The sequence below is a fragment of the Manacus vitellinus genome, unplaced genomic scaffold (assembly GCF_001715985.3).
Source record: "Manacus vitellinus isolate BGI_N305 unplaced genomic scaffold, ASM171598v3 scaffold_89_pilon, whole genome shotgun sequence".
NCBI lineage: Eukaryota > Metazoa > Chordata > Aves > Passeriformes > Pipridae > Manacus > Manacus vitellinus.
In genome coordinates, this window is record NW_021940863.1 from 703003 (window position 1) to 715219 (window position 12217).

Below are 12217 nucleotides of genomic sequence, written 5' to 3' on the forward strand. Positions count from 1 at the left end.
GAGATAAGTACTGGAAACTTTTGAATTGTTGAGAATTTAATCAGAAAGTTATATTTGGTCAATATATAATTTTCACAAAAATCAAACCATAATTAAGTAGCAGTAACATTATGGCATTCCATTTATGAAAAATCACTGAAAATAATCCTCAGTTGTAAATTCATTTACTTACACGAGTTCTGTAGAAGTTTTTTCAGTTCATCTAAGAGGAATTACAATATAAGATAAAGGCCACAACATAAGATTGGACTTGTGGAGTCTGGAACTGAATTTGTAGTTTGCTAGAAGCAAGTCACATATAGCAAGAAAGATCAGTGCTCTTTTAAAAATTGTTTTCTATTATACAGGGTAAGGATACAGATTTTCTACTGGCTTTGACAGAATGAATAACATCCACTGTAGACAGACACAGCAAGATGTATTTTGGCTGATATTATTTTACCAAAGTGTGAAGTGTCCTCCTTTAAAGCAAATCAAAACTCTGAAGTAAAATGAGACTCCCACTTCAGCAGAGTGACTGAAATGTTCTTTCTGTACTAACAGTGGAATCATCATCATAATAAAAAGCATAGTTCATTTTGTCTTGCAGAATTGACTTTCTCAACTATCTTTTTGTGTCTTTTACCTTGGAAAATCAGGTCTTTTTTCCACACACTGACTTATTTTTCCTTTTGCTCTAAAATGTATTTTTGAAAGACTACCCAAAATTTGTTCTGAATGCAAACACATGTCAGATGTCTAAACTATCCCAGTTTTAGGTAATGTCTTCCGTAAACTTATGTAACATTCATCAAGAACATGCTTCAAGTTCACAAGGAGTTGATCTTCTAAATAATCTTTTGAATTAAACTGAAATCCCTGTTTTATATAATGGGAAAATAGGTCTAAATAGTCACATTACTTGTATGGCTGCTAATCAGTGCAAAGAAATGGCATCTTCTGATTCTCTGCTTTACTATCATAATCTTACCATCCTTCCATTTTAGAATAACTATAAAAATGCCTCATACATTTCTGTCGCACATTTTTCAAAGTCAGATTTCCAACATTTTATGGTAGCATCGTACTTAGGGAAAAGGATCGATAATGTTTCCTTTTTTCCAATCTTTTGCTGCTGAAAGGCAATTGTCATTAGTGAAAAGGTCTGCAAACATGAAAAAATTTCTTTGATGGACAAAATGACTCATAAACTTCAATGACTATTTCATTAAGAATTTGTATAATCCCACATATGTTGGAATTAACATAATGATATGGACCCAAATTTATTGGTTTTAATAGACAAAAAGCTGCAAAATTCTTCAGTGAAAAAAAGGTTTGATCACAAGACCGATGAGGAGATTACACAACCAGAAAATCTTTCTTGAAACATGGCCAAAATTTCCTTTCTTAAAACTGGCTGGATGGAATATTCATAGTATCCAGATCAAGGTCTTGCTAATCAAATTATTATTTTAAGATTTAATCTGAGTATAAGGTAATGTTCAGAATCATGAGTGGCTTGCACTTTCCGTTAGCTAAATCTAATGATGTTAAATTGCACTTTAAGAAGGAAAGATAGTAACTTACTTGATCACGTGGACAGGATAAGACAGTGAGTCCAAGGATATGCTTCTTAAGTAAAATTATTTTAGGCAAATTATGACCTTAATTCAGATTTAAAACGAGGAAATTTTAATTTAATAAATATATTTAATTTTACGTTGAATTTGCATTTATTTTTGAGAGAGATCATCAAATTATTATGTACAACAGTTTTACTTGATATAAGCAAATTATATGCCTGACACAATACATAATGTAGCCCTGAGACTGCTTTTCCTGTGTTAAATTGGTTTATATTGCTTCAGCAGAGCTCAAAATTATTAGAAGGAGACAACTGCAAGAAACACAAGAAAATGAAATTTATTAACCTAGATAGAAAAAATATAAGAACAAGGATTACAACACATAAAAATTATGAGTAATATTAGGAAATATGTGGAGTAATAATTACTTTTTTCCTCATATTTATTGATGAGATGAAATATGGTTTCTTTCTTTTAAGCAAGATAATCATGGCTGGGCATCGCGAACAAAGATTTGGGAAGGGCTCTACCCACGTTTGTTACAAGCGCGCTGGTGGCTAAAAAGGCCAATACGAGATAGACACGTCCGATTGCAAAAGGCACAGCAAAAAGACTCCTTAAGGTGGTATATTCTGCAAGGCATGATTCTTTCTGCGTTGTTCTGCAAGGCACGATTCTTTCTGTGTTGTAAGCAAGATAAAGAATAACCCAGTTTTGACATATTTACTAGTTCTCCAAAAGCTCTAGCTTTTTAACCTCTTCAGAGATCAATCAGGACAGCCAAATCATTAGTGTGTTCTTGTTAACAAATGTTACTGTCTCTTCTATGGCATTTCGCTCAGCCTTTAATTAGCTAAAACATGTAACTGAGCTCCAACAATTATCGCCACATTAATCTGAGTTAATTTCTGAGCAGAAATAGCTGTCTGGAGCCCTGTATCAGATTATATGTCGTAGCATTATCTGCAATACATTTTCTCATGAAGTAACAGTGAGCCAGGCTGACTAATAAAAAGGAAAAAAAATTATAGCTCTTGCTGTCATTTGGACAATAATTATATTATTCCTATCAGAGTCTCAGTATTTGTTTCCTTTCTTAAAATTAATTACTTTATCATTCTATAGTTAGTAAAATATTTAAGGAGGATTCAATACAGCTTAAGAAACTGAAAATAGTAGTCAGTGGTCAGTTTTAGACACACAGCAATCACAACAAAAGAAAGGAGTACATTTTTGTGCCCCCTGAAATGTAAATTTAAGTTTGTATTGGATTTGCATGTCAGTCCCGTGGTGGTTGGGGGATTACAGGGTTGGTTTCTGTAAAAATCTGCCAGAAGCTTTGCCTGTGTACAACAGAGCCAATGCCAGCTGGCTCCAAGACAGACCCACCACTGTCCAAGGCCAAGCCCAACAACAGTGGTAGAGTCTCTGGGATAAGGTATTCAAGAAGTGGTAAAAAAACCCCAGACACCACAGGTGCAGATTGAGAGAGAAATGAGAATATGTGAGAGAAAGGGCCTTGCAGGCACCAAGGTCAGTGAAGAAGGAGAAGAAGGAGGAGGAAGTGTTTCAGGCACCAGAGCAGAGATTACCTGGCAACTTGTGGTACAGACCATGGTGAAGCAGCTAAGACAACTGCTCATTACACACTGTGATGCTGGAACTGCCAATAAATGCATAGTTGTTTGCCATTGTTCATTTAATGTGTCTTTTAAAGCTTCAGAGTGGAACCTTTGTGCCAGACAAGTGCAGCAAGCAAATTAGTAATTGCCAGGGAAGGATCCATTGAAAAATTCTCCTCTGTGAATTGTCCAACTGTTAAGTGAAGGATTATCACTTCTTACATGATGCTCACTCTCAGAGCTCAGACGTGCTGTATGGATTAAACTGACAACTTTCTGCAAGTTGTGAGCATCACCAGTTGAATCATTTTGCTTCTGTAGTTCTGTCCTGCTTGTATACTTTCAGGCTTAGCACCCACAAATAGTCCATTGTCATATCACTGGAAGTATTTCATCTCTTGACAAACTATTTTTCATCTGGACTAGTGATCTCTGTAAGCTTGCATTGATCTCCTGGAAGGAGAAATGTAGTATGCCCAGTGAAGAAAAGAGAAATCAGGCAATGAAAGACAGAAGAATACCAGCCAGGTTGCAAATCTTCTTATGTTTAATGACTTTGACCTGCTTTATTATCAGTGACTTTACCAGGGACTTTTGTGTACTGCAGACAATTACACTGACTTTTTTTTTCCCTAAAACTGTTGTCTAATTATGTTCCAGAATCAAACAGTTTAAACATCTGAATATGCAAACACTGCATTTAGTTTCTCTATGGAAGGTTACCATAAGCCTTTAAAATATGCAATCTTTTCACTGCTTCAGAAACTGAAAGATGAAAGATACAAAGTGACCTGTCAGATTTAAATAAGTGGTCAGAGAAAGGAGTTAAGAGTTCATGTCTCACTACTTTTAGTCTAGTATTCTTTCTACTGAATCCTCCTTTTTGCCAGCTTTTAAAATAATTATGTCATAGATATTGGAATTAATGAATTGGGGGCCACCATAATGTGTATGGAGTTGTGGACCGATAATAATTCCCAGGAATTTTGTGTGGTTTTTAATCTAGAATGTTTCACTGAACAATGGATTACAGTGCACAAGCAGAGTTCATCTGAAGCAAGTTACTTGTGTGCACTCTGTGCACCAATTATTAGCAACTTTGTTAGAAACTACAGCACAAAGGAATCGGTGAGATACTAATGATGCCTAAATATTCTTAGCAGTTAGACATGTAAATAAACCAATTACTGATGGAGCTAAGAAAGTCTGCACTTATTCTTTTCTGCCATAATGAAAAAAGTCTAAAATATTTCATATAATTTAATACTTAGTTTATATTGCCTTACAATTCTTTCAAAGCAAGTAAAATCCCACTAGATGGATGAAAAAGGATGTGTTTTTTTTTCTGCTACATGACAGAAAACAGTAATTGCATGTCTGTGTTAAGAATGTATGATATCATCATGAAGTTATATGAAAACTTATATTTTGAATGGATTTACCCTATCACTGGAAATTTTTGAAACACTTTGGTTGCATTGGATAAATATTAGGTTATATGTCATGTTTATGCTTTTCTCTCACAAAATACTAGAGAGATGTAAGAAAAGAGATAAACAGATCGAATATTTAGTTTCAGAAACTCTGTTGCTACGTGTTTTTGAAATGATAAAATTTTGTGTCTCAGAAACATTGTCAGGAAACTGTCACAAAGGCAATATACACAGGCTGGTTTCTTCTATAACTTTTTTTTCCTGCATATTAGCTTACTAGCATGGGCCTTAAGAATAATTCAGGAGTTGGAAATCCGCAGAGTGTTTGAGCTAAAAATATCAGTCTGTTTCAAACCATGTCCCTAAGTGCCACATCTTTTAAATATCTCCAAGGATGGTTACTCCACCAATTCCTGGGCAGCCTTTTCCCATGCTCAACAAGCCATTTGATGAAGAATTTTTTCCTAATATCCAACCTTAATCTCACCTGGCACAACATGAGGCTGTTTCCTCTCCTTCTATCACTTGTTACCTAGGAGAAGAGGCTGAGTACCACCTTGCTACAACCTCCTGTCGGGAAGTTGTAGAGAGTGATAAGGTCATATCTAAGCCTTCTTTTCTCTGGACTAACAAACTCCAACTCCCTCAGCTGCTCCTCATTGTGTTTCAGTTTCATGTTCAAGGTCAGGTTGGATGGGGCTTTGAGCAACCTGTTCTAGTGAAAAGTGCCCCTGCCTGTGGTAAGGTGCCTGGAACTAGGAGATCTCTAAGGTCCCTTCTAACCCAAGCCATTCTATGATTTAATGATTCTATGATTCTAATCTATGAGCTTATCTTCATGAGCTGAAAATATAAAAGAGGGAGATAGACATACTTTGAATACAACCATTTTTCAGATCTCTGAGTTTTCACACAGTAACTGAAGGAAGTAGGGAACTACACAGAGTCTAATGGAATGTGACAACTGGTCTGTTTCTAATGGGCTCATAAAAATCTTGAAATGCATATTCCATTAATTTCTGATTTATCTACCAATATCCAGGAACAAAGACACATGGCATAATAATTAAGTAATGCTGTAATGCAACAAAGCTATGACTAGACCAGATGACCAACCAACTATTAGTGCAACATATGTGTTCAAATAAAAATTGTCATGTTTAAGAAAGGAGTTGAGTTTCATAAGAAATATTTAACGTGTCTGCATGGACATGGATTGAAGAGTTCATGCTTGGTCTTGATCTTGGTAGCTATTATGGGTGCCAAGTTTTATCTCAACGTCTTTACATCCGCATATTTGAAATGTGATTTCTCTCCCTCAGGCGGGCAGGAATTTTCCTGTATTGCAGTCAGAAGCTTTTGAGACCAACAGCTCTGTCTGAGGTTAGAAGAAGTACCAGACTTCACTCACTTTTACTACATAGTATAATTAAGTAACCTTGATTTTTTTTAATCTCTGTGAGTGAAACCTTATGCATAGGTTCAGATTCAGTACAGGAAAATCTATCAAAATTTAATGTGCTTAAAGGTATACTGACAGCCTTCTCAGTTTATTAGCTTGAGAGCTAGTGAATTATGATTATTTTCCAAGAAATTACTTTGTAACTGGTTATTATTTTTGTATCCTGAGAGATAGTATATCAATACCATGTAGTTCTTTCTTATCTTTCTCATCTTTCATGATCAGAGCTTAGTTCAAAAGAAACTCTTCAATGTAGCCCAGACTTTCACATTCTTTCAGAGGGTTAAGCTATACAGATAACTTTATAAAAATATAAACCTGTGATGACTTTCTACCCTCATAAACCGCAGTTCTTGAACTGATTCTTTTAAGTCACTAATCCCTGAAGGCTGAAGGCCAGGCCAAAGACAGAGCAAAGACCTCTACATTTCTATCAGAGTAAGTCCATGAACAAGGTTCAAGGTCTAATTATCTACCTGTCATAGTATTACTTGCAGCAGTGCTCTTGGCAGTAGTCCAGGGACACACAGGTGTGACCTATTCATGAACTGACACAATAACAAGAGTTTAAGTGATTTGGAGGGGCTGAAAAATTCATGCAGCCTGCAGCCTTCCCCTCTGCCCTTGCCATGATGATTTTGTGTAGAGAAGACAGCTGAAGACACTTAGCGCGGGTGCTGTTTTTGACACTGGCCATTGCAGAAGTATGAGGAAGCAGCACATAAGATTAATTCAAGTTGCCAACAAAGGACATGATGTTTCCTTTGGCCATGAACAGTGTTTTAGGGACTGGTTGGACAGTAGAGAGCTTCCTGTATTCTTTTTCTATCTGGCACATTAGAGATGTAGATAATGAACCCTGTCAGATAAATCCCTGCAATTTCAGATGTTTCACACTCCCCCTCCAAGAAGACAAGGATCTGATTTACTTACACCTTCACATTCACATAACATTCTGTTTCATAGATGACCACTTATTTTTCTACTTTGTACCATAAGTGCTGCAGCAATTTTTTTTTCAGCAATTGTACATAAAGAAAACTCCATGGAAGGGGTGTGTTCCATTCATGCATGTAATGTATAAAACATTATACCTGGTTTTATGAATGACATGGATGTTTATGCATTATCATATCCATTATATGATAATGATATTTACATAATAGTATTTTTAAAAAATAACACCCCATACACATATTTCTACATGAAATAAGCATACTTTAAGAAATATCTAAAATAACAAAGTAGATAAACATAACAGCCTTGATTCCCATGGGAGTGATGAAGCAGCAAATCAAAACCATTTCTAGGCACACAAAGGACATTAAATTTACCAGGACTAGTCAGCATAGATTCATCAAGGAGAAGTCATGAAAATACTGATCTGGTAGATGATAGGAGAGCAATGAGTATTGCCTACCTGACCTTCAGTAAAGCTTTGGACACTCTCTCCTATAAGAGCCTAATAAAAAAGTGTGATGAATATGGGCTGGATGAGCAGACAATGAGTGACGTGGTTTGAAAACTGGATAAACAGCTGGATTCAGAGGGTGGTGATCAGTGTACAAAGTCTGATTGGAGATCAATAATTAGAAGTTTACCATAGATCTCAATACTGGGTCCATTCCGGTTCAACATCTTCATTAATGATCTGGATGATGGTGCAGAGTGCAACTTCAGCCAGCTTGCTGATGACACACAGATGTGAGGAGTGGCTGACAGGCCACCTAGAAGGATCTGGACAGGCTGGAGAAATTAGCTGGCAGGTACCTTATGGAGGTGCCTGGAGAGGAACAATCCCATGCTCTGGTATATGCTGGGGGATGCCCAGCTGGAAAGTAGCTCTGCATAGGAGCATATAGGGGTCATTAGGAACACCAAGTTGAACACGAACCAACAATGTGTCCTAGATGCAAAGGTGGCTAGTGGTATCCTGGGCTGCATTAGGAAGATTGTTGCCAGCAGGCTGAGGGAGGTAATACTTCTTCTAGATACTTCTAGGTACTTCTCTACACAGCACTGGTAAAGCCACACCTGAAACACTGTGTCCAGTTCTGGGCTCCTCAGAGAGACATGAACATACTGGAGAGAGTCTAGTAAGGGTCTATTAAGATGTCGAAGGGATTGGAGAAGTTTGGGAAAGCCTGGAGAGAAGGCTCTTAGGGGAATCCTATAAATTTATATAAATACCTGATGGGAGAGTGTACAGAAGATGGAGCCAAGCTGTTTTCAGCACTGAAAGATCAAGAGGCAATAGGCACAAACAGAAACATGGCAGGTTCCCTCAACAACAGGAAACACTTTTTCTGATGGAGGAGAAAAACAGGAGACTGCCTTAACACTGGCACAGATGGCCTAAAGATGTTTTTGATGATATTCAAAAGCCATCTGAACATAATCCTGGGCAACTATGTCTGAGTGGCCCTTATAAACAAGGGCACGGGACTAGGGGACGTCCAGAGGCCCTTTCCAATCTCATCCATTCCCTAATTAAAATACGTATTTAATTTGAACTTCATAAAGCAGCACAAGAATACAGATCTGAATTATATTCAGTGAAGAATGTTGAATTTGAAGAGGTTGTTCTGATTAGATTCTAGATAAAATATAATAACCCATTTTTGTGTTTATAGAGCAATACACCATAGAAATAATGACTTAGACCCCTAAAAATAGGTTCAGATACAGCAGTCTTAAACTGTACTCTGCAGATAGCTCTGTGAAGATCCTGACAAAACTAATAGTTCTTCACGTGCAGAGTATGACCAGAGCTGTATTTCACAAGTACAGTACTACTCCTGCCCACAGCAGAAATTGTGGGTGTTCATATAGCATTTTTATATCTCCAGATATTAGACACCTTGTCTCAATCAATTAAATTCCAAAAAAAAAAAAAAAGCTTTGCCCAAATTCCATGTTAAATCTGTCTATTGGCCCTTTCTGACCTGATTACAGCATGTACAGTGCTACAGGATACTATGGGACACTCATCTTCAGAGTTAGTGATGAGCTACAGAAGCCATGTCTGAATCTTCACTAGATTTTCCCTGAATCACTCATAATTTATTTCACCAATGGGGTATCCTACTTTTAAATATAAAAATATTTAAATATAAGAATAATCAAATGCTGTGGTCTTCTGTGTCTCCAAATGATTGTAGCTTTCTTTTTTCTTCCATTACACACATATTTTTAAGTAATTGCCAGTCAAGATAGGGGTAACTCTGATTCACTATACATTAGTAATTATGGATACAAGTTTGTTGATGTATTTCCATAAGCAGAAAGTCTTATGATTCATCTTATGTTTCTGATCATGCCATGTACGTCACTTTTTTAGTCAAAGTACTCTTCCTGGTTTTGATTTTTGACAGTCACATATTTTAGGTCAAAAGTTAGCCAGTTTTCTGTAAAGTCTTATGAGTAGTGAAATAAAAAGAAGCTAAAGTAACTATTGTTGTTCATAGGCAGCTAGAAAGTGGAATACATGATTTTCTTAACTTTAATAGAAACAGAGAAGTGAATCCTATGGTTTAAAAACTGGAATAGCAACTAAAGATTTGTGAAATAATTTAGTGTGCGTTAAGCAGCTACATATACATGAGTTTACCAAACTTATTTGCATTTATTTTTTAATAATTGGAACTTCAGAAATTTATTAGAGTTACCATATTCAAATAAAAATGAAATGTATAAAATCCTTTAATTTTACATTTTTCAGAATCTGGCCAAAGTATTCAGTAGAAATATACTTTTATATTATGCAATCTAAATTTTTCCTCTGATGTTTGCCATGAATACTCTTCTAGTATATTCTTCCCCTCCATCCTGCATGTTTCTGCTATTGCTCATGAAATGTTTATTATTATCATGTTCCTTGTATATCAAAACAAGCCCAATTGCTCCCAAAGAACTAAAAAAATCACAATAAACAATAAAATATTCTGGTTTATGGTAACTTTGACTTGGAGAATTATGTAAATCAGTGTTACTTGAGGATTCTGATATTTTCGTAATATTGAAAAATTTATTCTTGTTTATCCATTTTTAATAGAATTACTATGCTTATTATTGCTCATTTGTGCAGTAGTAAATACTGAAATCCAAACCTAAATATTTGGGAGATATACATATATTCCTTTGTTGGAAGATCTTTTCCAGATTCTATCTTGTTAATTTTTGCCCCTATTCTGTACTTCCACTTGTTTAAATAAAATTGACTAAAACTACTGTCAGAAGATTTGGATGAGTAAAAGAATAATTTAAGCAAAAAAGCACTTTTAATCATGGCACATGCATAACTGGGGAGTCAATATTATTGTTGCAGAAAAATCACATTAGAGCCAGGAGAATTTTAGTTGTTTTTATAATTGGATCACAAATGTTATAGGTTATATACGCAGAGAGAGAGAGATATTTCTTGTCAAAGTATAATTGCTAATTCACATCATATTATGTGTCTGTCTAAAATGCATTTCTTCAGGCATTGTCATACCCAGCCATGGGGAAGTGAGAATGTTGTCTTTTTTTTTTTTCATTAACGTTTTATGTGCCTTTTTTTTAAACTGTGTAATATTATACTGCCTGGCTGGCTAGTATTAAATCAAACGACTTTGTCCAAGAAAAACTAACAAAAAGAAAAAATGAATGGGATATTAAGCCTTATAGAGACAGTGTAGAGAACAAATAACTGGTGAATGTACTTTCTGCCTTCAGCTAGATGGTCTAGGTTTACTCATTATAGGAATGAATGTAGGATCAGTCTAAAACCACAAAGATCTTAGAGCTGGGAAGACACTCATCATCAATCTAGTTAAAACACAACCACACAGCTCTGGAAGGTTTAGGTTAGATATTCCCAGGACCAATAACAGGATGCCCAGGGCAGACAGAAAAAAATATGTCAAAGAGCAAGGTATTCTTAAGGTGTTCTAAAAGGTCCATACACACACACACACAAAGGAAGCGTAATATTCTAATAACCTTGTCAGAGGCGTGAATTCCTGCCCTGACCCAGGCCAGGGCTGTCACCAGAGGGCCATCAGCCACACAGCCTGAGAGTGACACGCTTCAGCTTTACTCAGCTTGTGGCACCTCTCCAGAGCACCTTTCAAACTGAGAAGGGTTGCTGTTTGTGCAGATATGAGATTACAGAATTCAGGCAAAGAACATTTTTAGATTTTACCACATCTTGGGATGTTTAGGGGAGAAACCAAAGGTAGGGAAGAAAGGCGTGAAGGTGACTTGGGGAGGAAAAGGAGGGGGAAAAAAGAGCCTTAAAGGGATAAGTGAGACCAGCCATATTTATACAAGTGGTTGATCACTACGCTTGTCTGGCCATGACCTGCATATAATCAGCACATTCTATCCTGTCTTATTATTAAGCATAATTTATAAATTTTCCTGAGTGATGGGACTCTTTTATTTGTGTGAATGTATGTGTACTGAGGTCTATGTGCCACTGGCAAATGGGACCACATGTCACAGGGGTCCATGAGCTTATGGAGCCAGCCACTGAATAGGCTGGAGTGTGCATGTGCGTGTGTGCGTGTGGGTGTGTATGCATGTCAGTGTGTGATTGGTAGCCAATATTAAGCTGCACTAAACTGGTGAATAGGGTAAGAAGCTTGAGTGCCAACTATTGGAAAGGCTGTAAGCCTGGTATTGATACTGGAGAGACAAGAAGGATTGCAGGTCAACTGCTGGAGGGACTGGGAGGCCAAAGCAGCTACTGTAGAGACCACTACTCTGAGACCAGTTCAGCAGAAGTAGAGCCATAGATCTGGACCAGCTACTGGATAGACTCATCTGCATGTGTTTGATTGTCCATGAGGCAACTAGGAGACAGGGGATGCAGCTACCATTAGCTGGATAGACCTACTATCTAATGCCAGTTGCTATAGAGCTCCATAGTGTATGGCTGGAGAGTAGCCGGGCAGAAAAAGATCTGGGAGTCTGGATTGACGGGAAGCTGAACATGAGACAGCAGTGAGCCCAGGTGGCCTAGTAGGCCAATGACATCCTGGTCTGTATCAGGAACAGTGTGGCCAACAGTACCAGGGAAGTGATTCTACCCCTGTACTCAGTGCTGGTGAGGCCACACTTTGAGTACTGTGTCCAGTTCTGGGCCCC